Raw genomic sequence first — 16,040 nt, 5'->3', positions numbered from 1 at the left:
TTCGTTTTTATTTTATTTTATTTTTTTTTCTCAGCATCGAATGAATAAGAGACGTTGTTGTCATATCCCTGGAGATGAAGATTTTCTATATTTAATTTTGTTCTCATTGAAAATGCGACAAATCTGGTATAGCTGTCTACGAATGATACACTCGCACGCTTTTGAGAAGCGAATGAGTAAATAGTAAGAAAAAAAAAATAAATAAAAAATAAAAAAGGAATCCTTGTATACGTGGGAACGGGAGTTTCTTGAAAATTCGAAAACTCGAAAACTCCAATCTTCTTAAGCGCTCGGATTACCCGAACGTTCTCTTTATTCTTCTTAGTTCTTCCCCCTTTCTCTCTCTCTCTCTCTCTCTCTTCCTCCCTCCCCAATTTTTTTTCTCTTACCTCACGACGCGTCGGGCTGTTCCATCTCAGATTCACGACGTTCTATAACGTTACTCTCTCATGTTTTCTGTACCTCGCAGAGGTTTCCATATCGCCGAGGATTCCATACCCCCCCAAACCCTTTCCTCCACTCCTCCCAGATTCCTGTAAGTCCATATCCATCCCTCTTCATAAACCAGTTCATATATCGTCGAACCTGCGCCCCCTTATCCCAGAAATCTCCTCCCTTCTCTCCTCTATTATCAATTCTTTGGTACAGGCGAACATTTTCCAAATGTGTAACCGAAAGTAAGTTCGGTTGTGAGATTCTCACACTCGAATCAGTCCACCCACCGCGTCGTTGGTTGTTACAAAAATTGAAATCCAATCGGTCGTCGTATATCTGCATTTTTTTTCCATTCATTCGTCGGAAGATTTCGAAATCTTGGATATATTGGCTATACTCGTGTACCTACGTAAAATTTTATATGCGTATATAATATAACGGCGGGTATAAAAAAATTCAATAAAAGTAAAAAAAAGAAAAGAAAGTGTAAAACGATCTTTTTAGAATATAAAATCTGGACGGCGATTATTCCGTCTACTTTCGAGGAGGCGGAGGGAACGGCGAGAGTTTTTGGTGGGAATGGGGGTGGGGGGGTGGTTCTTGAAATGGAGCGAGAAACTGCGCGGATGATACCGGGACACCTTCTCTCAGTTCTCGATGTCGCGTTGCTTTCGGGTGATGGTGATGGCGGTGGCGGTATAGAAGGTGGAAGGTGGAAGGCGGAAGGTGGAAGGTGGAAGGTGGAAGGTGCGAGGTATATGGAACGGTGTCCGCAACACGTCTACGCTCTTAGGCCGCGAGGCTGCCTCAGGCATCAAAGTTTACTTACAACTCCATTGCTAACTTCTCAATATTCATTCCAATTACACCTTCCACCACACCGACTGTGGGAAATATATACACACTCACATATATACATAATACCTAGAGCGGAATCCGAACACCCTATAACCTTCACCGACACAACCGAAATCGAGGAATTCATTTGTACACGTATATGCTCCCACGATTATATTGCCTCGGTGGAAAACCACCCTCAAATTTTTAACCACTTTCTTCGTTTCTCTTTTGAAGCGAACGGTAACAACGAAAAATATTCCGCTTTTTTCAAAGAAGAAGAAGAAGAAGTGAGAATTAAAGAAAAAATAAGATTGAGTAAAAAGTAAACCGTCTCAAATTGCAAAAAAATAAAATGAAATTTAGAAACAATTGGGTATAGGTATATGAAACGCAACAGTTTCCTTGAAAAGCTTCCCAATTTGAAAACTTTTCTCCTTTTTTTTTCCGTTCACTTTGAATAATTTGATGACCTCACCGATCGTTACGGACGCCAGAGGGACGGAATAATAGAATTCTAGACACAGAAACATATCGTGCAATTTTAAAACAAATCTCCGAAAGCTTTTTTCTCATTCGAAAAACGACGTCGCTTAGCAAATATACCCAAAACTTTGCAGTAAAGTCTGCGAATTATTTATCAATCGATTTCTGAAGTAGATTAAAAAAAAACTTGTACAATATTTCTTTCGACTATTTTAATTTTCAATCCGGCAATGGTGATGGCGATCGCATGGATATTATAATTCGGGGATATTTAATGTCACATGGGGGCCTAACGGACATAAGCGATGGATAATAAGTCACTCGTTTGGGATCGTACGGGGTATATATACATATATATACGTACACGTGATGTATATTATATATATTATATACTTTACGGTACACGCGATATAGGGTGGTCGCGTCGGGGGTAGGTTGGCGTTAAGCCAGTTCTATTCGCGCTTCAGTTGTTCGGCTCTATAATTCTATACCATACACGTCACACGCATGACTCTTAACTAAATTATGGACAAAGTAGACCGATTCCTCGTGTACCGAAATGGCCGAAAATCTCGACTTTGAAGAGGGTCCGACTGCATCGTATCGATGAACTGTGAAAACGGTCGGAAAACTCCGGGGCGAGGAACAAGCTTTTTCGAAAAACTGATTCGAAAACAAACAAAAAAAAGCTCAATCGGAACGAACTCGAAAATATTTTGCCAGTCGTCCCTCCGATCGAATTCCGGGATTTTCAACCCCCGATCTCCGTTGCGAATATGCACCACATATATACACACGTGTATGTAGGTTCGAATTCGCATGCGGTAGTTACCGAAACTTTGATAATTAATGCTTCGAAATCTGAATTGCGTCACGTGTTTCACGCACTTGCACGTTGCATTTCTATAGTTAACCTACGCTAATGTTATTCGGTAGCAGTTATAAAGTCAAATCTCGCGACGCTACCGTTGAACTTAAACACGGCCGTACTGTACCTATGTACCACATAATTATCCTCGATATACTATGTACATATGTATACATTCGAATAATTGGGATGTGTTCATGTGTCTTGCGACTCGTGGTTTTCGAAAATCCGTTCGTTCCTTTTTCCCTGAAAAACGATCAGACGCTAGGATCGTCTCCTTTAATTTGTCGTCCGGTTTATTTTATTTTTTTCTTTCTCGTTCGTTTCTTTTTTTCCGATGGCGAAATTTGATTTTATCGCAACAGGAGACACGTCATGCGGAGAAAGAGGAGGACGTTGTGTACGCGTGGTGGTGAAAACCCGAGGGGGGGGGGGGTCGGAAAGACGGGGGTGGGTTTGTAGGTTAAACGTTCGAGAAGAGAATAGAAAAGCGAAGGGGTGGGGGTGGGGGTGAAAGGGGCGGGGGTGGCGGTTACGTCGGTGACTCTGTTGAATTCTGGAACGCGCCGCCGCCCCCCCCCCCCCGCTTTTTCTTCATCCCTCTCTTTCTCACGGGGGGGGGGGGGGGGGGGGGGGGGAAGGGGTGCAGGTTCATTGATAAACGCACCTTTATGAAACCCAACGACACGCCAGACGACCATCAAGTTCGCCTTTGGTTCTCTGTAATTAACCGCTGACTGCGCTCTAATTTTATAGTTAATTACGGAACACGATAGCTGCTGCAGAGCTTCTCTATTTTATACAACCCACATAATAAGCGCGCACACATGTCCCGTCAACCCCCGTCCCCCCGCCGACCGATCAGCTTCGATCCTTTCCGCGGGCGAAGTGAAAGCCAGAAATTATACTTAAAGACGAATTCGAGTTGGGAACAAAATCAACCAACCCCCCCCTCGAACTCGATCGAATCACCTTTCTGGTTCCCTTTGGATCGAGTTTTTTATAAAATTTTATTCGAACGGTCGAATCGAAAATCCGGCTGAACACGAGGGCGCGTAGTGCGAGCTGTTTTTCGTTTTCTCGCATTTCCTGTTTTTTTTTTTCTTTTCTTGTTTTTTTTTTTTTTTTTTTTTTTGAGAAGGTGAATTCACGTCATAAAAGTCTTTCGAGTTTCCGGCCGCAGAGATATGAGCGATATCAAACAGAGTTTGGGTTTTGATGCAGGCGGACGAATAATGAGGCGGTGGGGTGGGGCGGGGCGGGACGGGGGCTGAGGTTCATCCAGATTTCAGAACTCTAGGACCAAGAATTCCAGATCTCAACTGGTAGATTATTAAAATCTAGATAGTTATGTCTAATCTGGAGGATTAACTCTTGCGTGCGCCGAACGGGGTCGACGTCCGTGACGCGGTGAGACATACCTGTACCACGTCTCCTCCACTTCTCGTAGCTGTCGTTATTGTTGTTGTTAAAGTTTGTTGTTCCCGGCCACGGTATTCCCGTTCTTATTATTGTTGTTTAACTTGTTGTGCTTGTTGTGGGATGTCTTTGTTTTTTTTTTCTTACCAGACGTTGTTATCTCCGGTTTGTTCCACCGGTAATTCTCTTCCCTTTTAGAATCTTCGTCGCCCCTCACTATCGCCGCACACCCCCTTTACCTCCCCCCCCCCCTCCATCCTCCGTCTGCCCATTTTCGTACCTTCTGCGTCCGCTCAGCTATGCGACGTGTACCACACATAGTGTACGTGGGTTTTCTATTCTCGTTATCTTAGGCAGGGGGGGTGAAACAATCGAATAAACATTCTACACGTGTGTAAGAACCACAGTCGACACAGGGGTGTATTTGCTGGTTTTTTCCATATCTCGGTTATTGTCAAGTTTATCGCAAAAATGGTCGGAAACGATCGAGTAGAAAATTCTATTTTGAGCAACTTCGACGATCGTCGTTTTTGTCCTAGGATCAACAATTTCAGAATTATCGTCAAAGAACAAAATCAACCCAATCTTTAATTCAAATCCAACTCGTCCGAAATTCATGTAACGACTGCGGCTAGACCGGATTAGAAGATTTAAAAATTCCGCTGCCCACGAGGGGGAAGGGTGACCAGGGTTAGGGAGGGTAGGGGGGGAGGAAAGGGGGTTGATGCCCGCAGGTTTAGAATCACTGGAGCAAATTCTGTACTTACACTCTACGCAAATAACGGATTCTGATTGACAATCGTAATTAACGATATACCCCACCTGATTTAACGTTTCAATTTTTTTTTCCGTTTCTTTTCTTTTCATTTCAAATTCTTTCTCTCTCGTTTTTTTTTTTTTTTTCATTTCATTTTTCTGTTCATTCACGGTCTCCGTATTCTTCGTTTTTCCTCGATTTTTCTTTTCGAATTTTCCTTTTTTTTCCTTCTCTTCTCTTCCCCCACGTGCGTGCCGTACCTAAGCACAATGGGGTAGTTAATACTTGGCGAGAATTACCGGGGTAAAAAACAGGATTTTCCGACTCTTCCCGAATGATTATTTTGCGGCGAAGAAGAGGTGAAGTATGTACGTGACTCGAGTCTCCTTAACCCCTTATTTAAGCACTTTTTTTCCCTACTTTTTCCTCGTCCCACCCCCGCACTTTTCCGTGATAATTTTTTTTTTTTCCTTTGCTCCCCGTATACCCTCCCCGTTACCACGGCCGCCGCTCTACGTAGGTATAGGTATAATAAAGCCTCTTGGAAAACTGAAAACATTTCGTATCGTCAACAAAAGAGAATAGGCGGTGTGCGCGGTGTGGTCGGCAAACGCGCGGAGAGTGAATCCTTCTTCTCAACTTGAGGGTCGTTGGCCCTAAGGGAGTAAATGGTCCGGAGGGTGGCGAGACTCCGTCGTGGCGAAAAAAGAACGATTTCATTTTCATTAGCTGTAAAATAGTTGAATGAAATAAAAAAAAATAAACGGTACTGCGAACGGAAAAAAAACGTGATACAGAAAAAAGACGCATGGGGGGAAAAAAATTTCGAAAAAAATAATCACCAAACTCGTCGTCTCCTTTTTCTTTTTTTTTTTTTTTATTCCCATACCCCGCAGCACACCGGTGCTACGAATCCCGGATCTGTGCGAACGAAAAAAACTTTTTGTTGTAACGAGGAAATTTTTCTTTTTTTCTTTATTCTTTTTTTGTTTCCATTCAATCGCTGTGTAAAAGAAGGAAAAAAAAAAAACAGAATTCGATCCTACACTTTCGGAAAACGTGAAAACGAAAGAGGGAAAAAATTGACAGAGAGAAGGAGAGAGGTGTTATGAAAATTCAAAATGTCACTGTTTGAAAACTCTTTTTTTCTTTTTTAGATTTTTTTTTTTTTTCCCCCTTTACTGGTAATATATAACTAATTCTGTACCATGCTACTCACACTCCTATCGATCCTATAATAATAATAATAATAATAGTAATAATAAATGTAGAGCGCATGAGCGTAGAAAATTCTGCACACGTGAGATCTTATGAAACTGGAATTATTTTAAACTTTTCAAACAAACCAGCAGTCGCCGCGTTCTCCATCTATTCTATATTCTATCCGGTACACATTTTCGTAAAGTCTCTTGTAATTTTGGCTGTGTTTGATTTTTTTTTTTTCTCATCGCGAATCTATGTGAAAAAAAAAAAATTCTCGGTACGGACAAACAAGCCGTATCAGTTTTACATTTTTGGTTTTTACTCTCGGAATTTTTTAATATTGCATAGCGTTGAAGGGAGAAGAAAAAAAGTTTCAATATTTTTTTTTTTTTCGAAAGAAAAAACTTGGAAGAGAAAAATTTCCCGTAGTTTGAACGTTTGAAATTATTTTTGTTGCAATTTCTATTTATTTTACCGTGAAAATATACTATAATACAAGAAACAATTTCACCGTCTCGTTTAGACTGTTCCCACCAGACGGTACCCAACCATCCCCCTACCCCCCCCCCCCCCCCGTCCCCTTTTATGTACACGTACAGTATACATATACGTATGCGTATACTATGTACTTTACCTCGTTTATACCTCAACGTTTCTCTGTGTTAAAACCAATTTTAATTAGAGAAACGTTACGCGCTACTGCGGGGATCTTCTTGCGCGGATACGGTCAGGTCGTAGGTCGAGAAACAAAGATGTCGAAAGTACAAAGTTTCGAAGTAATTTTCTTTTATTCTATTTCATCTAATTTCTATGTATATCGTTCAAATCGACGATCGGTTAACCCCGCGTTACACACGCAATGAGAGAATAAAAGCTGTGTCTGCGGATGAGAAAATTTGAAAATCTTTTCCCAATTTTTGCAAAGACTTTTTGGAAATGAATTTCGAAACTTCCTCGCGAAAAAAATGCCCCACGCGCACACGTATACATCGCGCTTATTCGCGCGACAAAAAATGAAGGGAAAAAAAGGAAAAATGAAAAATGATTTTAACCGCCTCGAGCTATTTCAATGTCCCATATATTTTGCGCGTATATTAAAATAGAAAATAAGGTAAGCGTGTCACGTACGTATCCTGCATCTGGATGTGTCGCGTCTACATACGTACACGATGTACGTATACATACATACGTACAAATTGGTTTCACCTGGTTTATTTTACAATTGAGAGACGCCGTGGGTTACACGTTATAAATACATGCAGTGTATAAGCCTGCGTAAGGTATATAATACAAGGGATGGTGGAAGAAGAGGATGAAGAAGAGAAAGGGCGGGTGCGGGGCGTGTTGTAATACTTTACAAAGTAAGGAGACACAAATTGGAGATTAGTAAGGCGAAATTAATAGTATGCGGCGTGACAGGGGAATGCCTACGTCCCACCTGGGTCTTCTTCTCTCCTACGTTTAGCCCTGCGCCACCGTGTGTCGTACGGGTTTTCTAAACCTCCTATATACATATCTACCTATTTATACAAGGGCTAAGGTACCAAATATTTTCATATCATTTTAAACCTTGAATTATTCGACGGTATCCTCGTCAAAAAATAGCGAATATCTTCACCGAAACTGCAACCGGAAAATAATCGAGAGGGATGGAAAAATGAAAGGAACAAAAAAAAAGGAGACGAACCGGTCGTTTTCATCGATCGTCTTGTAATTTTATACCTGAAAAATGAAACCACTCGAAGACGCTAATTTAGATACCGGGAGGATATTCGTTGTTCTTATTATCATCGTCATGGCGATGCTAAACAACCCTTCCGTCTGAGCAGCTGTACCAATCGACGATTTCTTTCTTTATTGAGAAAATTAGAACCGAACGGAAAAAGAGCTGTCCAACGATTGAGGGGGTGCAAAAAGCTCAATCCAACCTGCAAGAAAATGTGACCAAAGGAGAACGAGATACGCGAGTTTAATTTTCGATTACTCTTCCCATCAACGAGCAGCGATACTTTTTCCGATTAAAAAAAAAAAAAATGAAAAACTACGATTTTGGAAAATCGTGGCACAAAAAAAAAAAAGCAAAAAGGTAGAGGGTATCTCGATTCCCTGGTCACGAATCCGCAGATTATCCTAGAACAACGATACACATCTTTATCTGTTGTTATTTTTTCGATTTTGATTTTTGCTTTTCTTCTATTTCTTTCTGTTTTTTTTTTTTTTTTTCGGTTTTTGCTTCCGTAGACCGTGCGAATATCGCCGTCGATATTTTTCGGTGTACGGTACACGGTTGTACATAGGCTTGATCCTGTGCGAATAGGTATATATAATATTATATATATATAAATATATGTACGCACACCCCAATGTGTGGCTGCAGGACGAGGGATTAAAAAATATTTTTCGGGTTTACCCGTAGGCACGTGGGGGTATAAATTCATACGTACCTATATAAAATCGTTGTGTACGTACGTACCTACGTACACACGCACGTCTATTTTATACAGGTACACGCATAACGGCGGGGCAAGTAATTAATCGACGATCCGCAATTTCGCAATAGCTCCAGACGACGCGCGTTATATCTGTACGTAGTTCTTTGAATATATCCCTCCGCGTATACGTATATGTACACATATTCGCATTATGCACATATATACGTATAACGCGTACAGTATATATATATATATATATATATATATATGTATATATTGGGGTAGGTAACACGCATGGGGGCTTATACGTAATTCTCTGTACCTTCCGATGATGAAATGCGTGTGTGGAACAGGTAAATAGAAACTCAATCTCCATTGCAGTCGCTATACGTACAGCGATGTATACATATCGCGTATCGTGTAAATATACACCTGTAAATCTCAATATCGGCACGCAACCGATCTGTACGTAGTTTTTTTGACCGCTCATTTGGAAAATGAAAGTAAAGAAAAAACTTTAATTTTAATTTTCTCTCACATTCATTACTTTTTCCCTTTCTTTTTCCTCTTTCTTTCCAATCGTTATCAACGAAAAATCGGCTTATTTTCTGATTAAAAAATTGCAAAAATTCACCGGGGGGCGGAGGGGGGGGATCATCTTCGTGCGGAAAAACGTGACGAAAAAAATTTTTTTTTTCACACCGTTACAGCCCTTCGCGCAAGGGATGCGCGCCGTATCGTTTTCGCATCTGTGTCACACGTGTGCGCGTGTACAGGTGAAATTGTACTCCGTACACGTATATATATATATGTATGTATATATACAGTCGATGAAAGTTGAAGGCAAATATTTGCCAGATACTGACCAATCTTTGATATTTACATTGACGTTCACCCTTCACGTGAAAAAATATTACTCTTCGCGTCACTCGCGCTCCGACCACTCCAGCAGCGATATATTATACGTATATTTCGTACGGCTGGGTACCAGATGAAATACGTGGAATGAAATCTCCGCGCACATAATCCATGAAATTGCAATTTACCGATACTACAAATATATATATGGGTCGGGTGTATTATAACCGATTGAAATTTCGTACGTACCTTACGCACGTTCGCCTCGTGTCCTCGCGGGGGGGGGGGGGGGTGAAAAATTGGGGAAAAAACAGACGCCGAGGTCGACGCGTTCGTCGGATTTAAAATTTTGTCTCCACCGTTTTCTCGGATTCTTTTCGAATCAACGATTGCAGAAGTTTGCGCGGAACAGGTGCGCGCCTCGTACGGTGCAGTTCGACGCACGGGGTAGATGGAAACTATTCGAAAACCGCGTCGACTACGGCGAAGCAAAGTGCGGATTCTAATTCAATCGTATCAAATTAGCGTACCTCTGCGTAGCCGACTATCGTCGCTCGACAAGCTTGTCAAAATTTACTAAGGTATAATGACACCGTGTGCAGCGTACGTGGGGCGCATTATTTTCATGCGCCGAGCGACCTCAAAGCTTTCGCAGTTGGGGGAAACTCCGACGATTTTCTCGTACGAATTCGAACAACGATAGCACGTAACTGTTTATATATAAATACATAGGTATGTGCGCGCACACGTTTACGCGGTATGATCGCCGTATACGTACGCGAAACGTCTATTTCGACTGCATTTTAATCTACCCCTGGGTACTCTCGTGTTTCGGTACGGCGGACAAAATGGGAAAAACGAAAACCAGGAAGACGAAAATCAAAAATTGCGGGCCGACGAGAAACAAAATATTAACAATTTTTTTTCAAATCCAACAATTTTCGTAACGCGGAGTATAGAAATCAAAGCTACAGACGTACGTGATGTCCTTCAATTTTCCATTCGACGTTTTTCGTTTGCTCGATCGGATCAAATTCAATCGCAGATTTTCCGTTCAACCTGCAAGGTGAGAAAGTGATTGGAAAAATTTCGAAATTCTCTACTACGTACACATTTTCCACGTACAGTTGAAACAGTTAAACATTGTCGCATTTGCGGGGGAGGGCGTTGCGGAGGGATGGGGATAAAATAGAGCAGGCGAGGGAGGGGGTTGTTTCGGGGGTCGGGGGGTGAAGAGGCCCGGCGGGTGCCATCTGTTTGGTTTCAGTTTCGGGCAATTGGGATTCGACATTCGGGACCCGGAGGGACGTTTCGCGTGTCGCGTCGCGTCGCTCCCGATTCCGGTAGAACACGTTCCGTACCTACCGCAAAAGTCCTCTCGCGTATACGATATACATACCTATACGTGCGCAACGAAATTCCGTGCAGTTTGTCCCGCGGATATACGCGGTCGCCAGGCGAAAACGCGAACTACATCCGGAACACCCCCCCCCCCCCCCCCCCCCCCGTGCAGCGTACCTCCCCTCCACCCACCCCCGCACGATGCGGAGACCGTATTATATTTCATTTTATCACATTCGTATGCGCGCCTAGATTCCGCCTTTTTTGTACCTTTTTCATCCTTCGTTTCTTATTTTTTTTCTTTTTTTCTATTTCTTTTTTCGTCAAGGAGTTCGAAGCAACCCTTTTAAATATTTCCCGATTCTCTTCACTCTGCATTTTTCATCCGTTCGATGCATCGATTAAACAATGATCACCTCTTCGAAGGAACTTCGGCGAAGAACGAAGGGCGTAGGTTGGCCAATAAATACCACGTGTACGTAACGCGCGGACACACGTACCGTATCTATATACGCGTTCGAGGGGGTTGAAGGGGGTCGGCGGGGGGAAGGAAGGGGGGGGGGAGGGTGGAGGGTGGAGGGTGGAGGTAACTGTGAATGCGTCAGTGATGGCGGACGCTTTACGATCGGGAAGATACGTGATCCATTTCACACTTAATGTGACACGAGATGCGGCGCGATATGTGACTGACACGACCGCGACTGCGAGAAGCAGGCGGCCGGGCCCCCCTAACGCCGTATATGGGAGTTTGAGGATCCGAGAGGGAATCTTTTTACTCTCCTTCCCTGCGCTCCTCTCTCTTTTCAACATTTTTTTTCTTTTTTCTTCCCTTTATTTGCTCCCCTTTCTCTTTTCCTTTGCAGCTCTCTCCTCGCCGTTATCCGAGCTCCTTCGAATATAAACCTGCGCTGGTTCTTCGGACTGACGTGCAAAGCGTCTCTATAAAAACTCCGACCCGCCAAGATCTTTTTTCAAACTTTCCATAGGTATACCTACCCGAACTAAGTAAGCTAAACTCGAAAAGAGGAACCGGAGACCCTTTTTATTTTTTTATTTATTTTTTTTCTTGCGCTTTTCGCTTTTTGCTTTTAACAACTTTCACTTCCCTCGATACATGCGTACATAGGTATACGGTACGTGTACATTTCTCTCTCTCACTTTTTAATTTTTATGATTTTTTGTTTTCTTTTTGATTTTTCTTCTTCTCTAGTTTCTCCATTCAATTTTCGAACTATCAGTTCCTCTCGTCATTTTTATTGCCTAATTTCATTATTCGCTTTTTCAACCAGATAAATGTAATCGAAATTCGATGCTTAGAATCTCGGTGGACAGGAATTCTCTTCCGAACTTTCTGTACGGTACGAAAAAAGTAGAAGAAAAAAATTGATTCGGATGTCAATTATTCATGACCGACCGTACACGAGTCGAACAATATTCGGTTACATCGCTTCATCTTTATTCGCTACTTCGTACTTTTTTTTTCTCCCCTTTTTCGCTTCGGTTCTGTATCAAGGGACGAAGGAACAACAACACTTGTTGCTGTACCGGTGAAGAGAAACGAACTCGATACAGCTTCGCATGCTTTACCCTCGCTGCGCGGTCCACTAAAGTTTTATTTCCAGTTCATTTAACCCCCACCCCGAATGTGCCATTATTAAACACCGGCTTTAATTTATTGTACCCGTTTGTATGTGTGCGCGTGTTTCTTTTCCGTTTTCATCCTTTCCCCTCCGTTCTTTTTCTTCTTCTCGTTTTAATTTCCACGCCGTTTCGTCGTCGGGGGTAAAAAAAAGGTATCGGGAAAATAAAAGGAGATGGAACAAAAAAAGAGAAAAAAGAAATCAAAAACAGAAAATTTTGCAACAAATTCAACAAAAAATTTCACTCAATTCAACTTACGGTGAACGATTATTTCGGTTGCGTTGCCGTTTTTTTTTTTTTTGTTATTTTCTTTTCGCTTTTTCTCTTCGGTTTGGTCATTATAATTTTTTACGCATAGCGTATAACGACGCGAGCTCGTATACCGCGGAGTACAAAAAAATATATCACAATAGCCGCGCGTACGAGTAGGTACAGTTGATGGGAAAAAATGGAGGTTACATAATTTTTGAGTAATTTTTTTTCTCTTCTTTTATTTCATTAAAAAAAGAATGAAAATGAGAAGAGAAGAACGGAAAGAAAAAAAAGTGGAAAATAACCACTATACTTGTACGCTGAAACACACTTTTGCGTATAACAGCTGCTGCTGCTGCTGCCGCTGCCGCTGCTCCTGCAGGGTCGGCGGTTTAGAAACGTAGGTATGTACTCATTAAGCGAATAATTAACTAATATAATTACTCTAACCGCAATAATACGCGCTGAAGGACTCGTAGCAACCTGTATACATACAACATGTACGATCCAACTAGCTCAGCGTTTAAAATGTAATAATACGTAATTGTATAATATAATAATTCGGATATGGTATGAAAAAATATGTACGTGCGAAGAAAATCTGCCGATCGTTGTGGAAGAAAATATCACCAATTTCTTCCCTGAAAATCGGCGAAATTTCGATTCACTTGAAATCATATTTGACTCGTCTCGTTCATGGTCGGTTTTCAGAGCCTCGATTTCGGACGCGGTTTCGATAGAATTTTACCCTAAATTCCGTCTGGAACTTCTACTCCCTATTTCTTCGTAGCCGCCTTGGTTTGTCGGATAGTTTGCGTCCGGCCACCCATGTGTGTGCGGCAATAAACTGAACGTAGTTAGAGCAGTGGGAGAATGGAGAGAACACAGGAAACGAGGAAAGCTACAAGCTTTGGTAAACACCAGGCTAATGACGGCAAACGACCAAAGGACCAAACGGCCCAGTTGTATCTACGTACCTGCACCCCCTGGAACCCTCACCCCATCACCCCCCCCTGCCCCTTTTCAACCCCCGTCCCTTTCCATTCCAGCTTCGCGAAAGCTACAACAACCATGTACCGGCTTCCTGCCTCGATCCAGGCTAATTATCACCTTTAACCGTCTCCAGGAGCTTAACCGCTTGTTAACTCCGCGTCGAGGTTCACCGCTACCGTGTCCTGGGATTTCCCCTGGAACATCATCCGACATCAAAATTGAACACCCTCCACCCCCTCCCTCGTTTACTCCGATCTAGGAAACCACCCTTCACTCTTTTCACCCGCATACGAGCGAACGGCGAAGAGGGAAGTGAAATTTGAGTGGAGAAAAAACAAATCGGCGAAACTCGAAACACGTTTTTTTCTCTCCCCGTTGCGCAAAGCGACCAATTAGCGAATAGTTTTTCGATTTTTTAGTCTCGTCATTCTTTGACCCTCGATCCGCTCTTTTTGATGAACGCAAAAAACGGAGTTTGAGGAGGAGAGAGGGAATTTTTTTCTTCCCCTTTTCCGCCTCCTCAAATATGGGTAATTTATTTTTTTTTGCAATACCGAACAACCGGGCCGCCTGTGTGTGGGTGCGTGTATACGTATATTACATAGGAATACGCTATGCCCTACGCGGCCAATGGGTGATGAAGCATATTTTATTAGGAACAAATATTCATGTCACACTCCACGCGCCGGGTGGTGCGAAGTGTTTCAACGTAACCCCCGTCCACACGCAAACATCGCACGTGCGTGCTGCCGCCGCTGCTGCTGCTGCTGCTGCTAGTCTCGAATATTCTTCCCTCTTACCCTCCCGCGACGACGCCGAACATACATATATATATATATATATATTCCTACATAGGGTGTGCCAGAAGTAACGGACGACATCGCTGCATCTCATTTCTGATAGAAAATAAAATTTTGAGAAGAAAAGTCCTTGGCCATTTTTTGATCAGACGCCTGGATCATTAATTATCGATCAAAATAAGAAGCCAATCAGGCACGCGATACAGCGGCAAGACGAGGTAGAGGGAGAGTGATAAGGTCAGGTTAGGTCTTGACTTGCCACTGTAACGTGCGACTGATTGGCTTCTTGTTTTGATCGATAATTGATGATCCAGGCGTCTGATCAAAAAATGACTGAGGACTTTTCGTCTCAGAATTTTCTTTTCTATCAGATGCGACAATGGCGTCCCTTAATTCCGAGACACCCAATATACACACACGTATGTATTTACCAAAGATTCGAAAATCGCGTCTAATATACACGTACATATGTATGTATTTACGTATATACAACCCATGGAGACGTAGGAGGAAGCACGTATAACGCGCGGGGAAAAGAAATTTTCAAAATCTATATATTGTTCTACTCGCTTCAAAGGTAATAAAATTGTATACCCAATATTGCAGCAGGTGCGATTTTTAGCTTTTTTCATCCCCTTATGTACTTTTCCTTATTTTCCGTTGGACCGTAACTCATTTTTCTTGGTCTACGACACGCAAATCAGATTCCAGTTTTTTTTTTTTTTTTTTTTCACATCGCGCAGCCGATAATTAGGTCGATACATTTAGCAACGACGGTTTTAATGCGGGGGTGAATCGACGCCCGGCACCGTAATCTTCTTCTTGTTATTCTCCTCGGTTCTTAATCATCGATTGAGAAAGGGAAAAATAGTGGGGGAGAAAAAGGGAAGAGGAATGAAGGAAATAAAGTTCTTAATTACCGCTACGGATCACTCGATTCGAGGAGTACGAAACAAAGTGGGGGATGGGGGGGGGGGTGTTTAAAAGGGGGTTGCACGGTGTATTCAAACGATTGAAGTATCTCGGGAAGGGGTCATGTATAAAATCGGCGTCCGAAGTGAGCGTGTAAAGTATTAAGAAAGAGATTCGATGGCCCATATTTCACGTAGCAGTTACGCCGGCGGAGTAATAATACCGCATAATTGCTCGGATCTCAAGTTCTCGAAAAGAAAGGAAATAAAATCAGCATAAAGCGAGCCACCAAATGGCGCCAGCAGAACCTTAATGAAAGTACTAGTGCGGCAAGGAAAGCATAGCCCTTAAATTAATTCGCGATGAATTACGTCTGCGCCAGCTGTTCCAGCAGTTGTGTTTATTTATGAAGGAACTAAGATTCCTTCGCCTTCCATCCCCTCAAAAGTCTTCCCCGAGCCAACGCAGGGATGAACGGGGCGGGAGGGGGGTGCGTTTGAAAAAAAGAAATTAGAAAAACAAACAAACGAGATCACCCCATTTTTCAAAAGACTTTTCTCCGATCTTTGCCTCTTCGAATATTTTTTTCTTTTTTTTCTTCTCTCTCTCTCTCATCGCGAATTCGATTTTTCTAATTATTATTTTTGTTTTGTTTTTTTATTTTTTTTTCACCGCGTACAGAGTCGCTCGATCGCGGTTCGCCCTGTGCAGGTACTTACCTATACGAGGTGTATTATACGGTGCGTCATTCGGTGACGTCAAAACCTGATAAATGGCGGACAACTAAATAGATTACGCGGGAGATT

This window comes from Athalia rosae, chromosome 6, assembly GCF_917208135.1.
Source record: "Athalia rosae chromosome 6, iyAthRosa1.1, whole genome shotgun sequence".
In the NCBI taxonomy this organism is placed as follows: domain Eukaryota; kingdom Metazoa; phylum Arthropoda; class Insecta; order Hymenoptera; family Athaliidae; genus Athalia; species Athalia rosae.
Note: the sequence above shows the minus strand (reverse complement) of the source record.